The sequence below is a fragment of the Penaeus vannamei genome, chromosome 18 (genome assembly GCF_042767895.1).
Source record: "Penaeus vannamei isolate JL-2024 chromosome 18, ASM4276789v1, whole genome shotgun sequence".
Lineage (NCBI taxonomy): Eukaryota > Metazoa > Arthropoda > Malacostraca > Decapoda > Penaeidae > Penaeus > Penaeus vannamei.
Window position 1 is genome coordinate 10,557,007 of NC_091566.1, and position 2,500 is coordinate 10,559,506.

Genomic DNA, 2,500 nt, shown 5'->3' on the forward strand with positions numbered 1-2,500 from the left:
CTGCAAGTTCTTCCTTGTTATTCAGTTCCACAGTTATCATTTACAAAAAAGAGCATAATACTTATTTGATCGGCAAGGTTTTCGTCTGTCATAGTAGCAAAGTCAATGATGCAATAGTTACATTAAGTCATAAGAGGACGATGTCATTTTGCAAATCACCAATAATAAGAAGTTTGTGTTGACAATGGCATCTTGCAGTCACAAGGTTTAGAATAATTCCAATGCTTGCTTTCTTGGAGAGGAGAGGAGTTCAGGGGGCCACCAGTAGCTGTTGCTTACTCAGAGACTTTTTCATATATGCATCCATATTAAAAGTCAAAGTTGGTTCCATATCCATCCGGGCGTAGAGGACATGTTTTGTAGAGAAACATGCTTACTAAGCCGCGGGATGATGCGGTAGGGCGGCCAGTTCCTTTCCGCCCCGACTTTGACCCCAGTATGCTGACGTCAGCATACCAGCGCTCATTCACAATTGAGTCAACTGAGAGTGGCAGCCGGGCGCGAACCCAGGACAATGCGATTGCAAAGCCAGCGCTCCACCACTGAGCTATGCCACCTATGCATCCATATACATAGTTATATAAATCTGTATACATGCATTCATAAACACGCACACACACACACACACACACACACACACACACACACACACACACACACATATATATATATATATATATATATATATATATATATATATATATATATATATATATATGTATATGTATATATATGCGGTACAGGAGGCATACCCAATGGCCACAAAAGAGACCATTGACATGCTGGCCAAGAACAGCTTTGTGGACACACTTCATGACAAACAGCTGCAGGTCCGCGTGAAGCAGACAGGGCCACACAACGAGCAGGAAACATTGGTGCAGCTGAATTGGGCTAAAGCGTTTCCGATGCATGGATTCTTCGAAGACATCGATGCTAATACATATATCACCGATAATTTATTGTAAGAATATATCCAGATATGTTTATATGTAAAACAAGAAGACAGGCAGACAAAAAGAAAGAGAGAGAGAAAGAGAGATGGTGAGTGTGTGAGAAAGAGAAAATCAAGAGGAGGGGAGGTTGAGAGTCAGAGAAAGAGAGAGAAACAAATGAATAGAGAAAGAAATTAAGAGGGCAGGCAGAGAGATTTATGTAAATGTATCGACGTATTGATTTTTTCGATTCAAGAAAAAAAAAAGCGATACTGATAAAATACTGGTATTGAGTACCTAAGGCGATACCGATATCAATACTTAAGTATCAGCGATACATGTCTCGCTATAGTGCCCATCTCTGTGTGCATATATACATATTCATAAGCAATAGTCGAAAAGGAAGCCAAGAAAAAAACTAAAAAGCCTGTTAAGATTTTCACGGTTGATCCGTTCATATTGCATCATCAGTTCTTCTCTGAACATATCATTATGCATTACTTGAAATATTTAGCTGGGTGTATGTGATTTAATAATTGAAATCAATACTGTGGACTGTATCATTCATATATTTGTTTTTGTTCTTGATGATTGAAATGAAGGAAGAACTTGCAAAGGTTTATTCAAACGGAGAGGTATTCTGCAGAAGGGTAAGACGATATCGTCATCTTACAAGGTAAAGACACGATTGAAACACCTTAAATCAAATTGTTCGTTTGGTAGCGCCATTTCGGGGTATATCAGCGTACAGCGTAGACCCACGGCTGATATTCGAATCGAAACCTCAAGACCCGTTACTTGCACAATGAACGGGGTGAGGCTGTGTGCTCGCGGACGCCCGGAAGCACTCACGCCTTGTCCTCGGCGCAGGTGGCATTCGAGGCGGAGGACTTGGAGTCGTCGTCGGCGACCTCGCCCTGGCAGCGGAGCCAAGGCATCTTCTCGTACAGGGCCGCCTTGTACTTGGGATGGCTGATGGCGTAGACGATGGGGTTGTAGATGGTGTTGGCCTTGGCGAAGACGGAGCCCCAGATGGAGAAGAGCGGCGTCACGATGGAAGGGTAGTTGAAGCCCGCCATGTTGATGATCGCGTAGGGGGTCCAGGCCATGAACCACAGGGTCACCGTCATCAGGGCGATCTTGGCCAGTTTGCAGTCGTTGGACTTCTTCTGGGCGTCCTTGTCGCCTCGCAGGCTCTTGACGCCCATCCTGGCCGCCTGTTCCTTCATCTGCTTCTCGTGCTCTGACACTGCCTTCACGATGAAGAAGTAGCTGTAAACAATGATGCCTAGAGGCAAGGGCCAACACCAGACGGTGTACAAGTAAAGATATGACATGTTGTTGATGTCCTTGGAGAAGTAGTCGGTCCCACAGGCTGTCATGTTGCCCTCAGGGACGTACCTCCCCCAGCCGAAGAAGGGAACGAAGGTCCAGAAGGCGGCCGTGACCCAGCAGAACAAGATGTTGATCATTGCACGGCCGGAAGTGAGTGGTTTTCCGCCAATACCCTGTTGGAGATTATTACTATTATATCTGTAGACGCAAGTTTGATATGTGCAGGTATGTAA

At 44.6% G+C, this 2,500-nt stretch overlaps 1 pseudogene; it reads right to left on the reverse strand.

Annotated features, from left to right (window-relative positions):
* Positions 1–1,631: 1,631 nt before the first annotated feature.
* Positions 1,632–2,500, reverse strand: part of LOC138864852 (rhodopsin-like) — a 2,005-nt pseudogene continuing 1,136 nt past the window's right edge.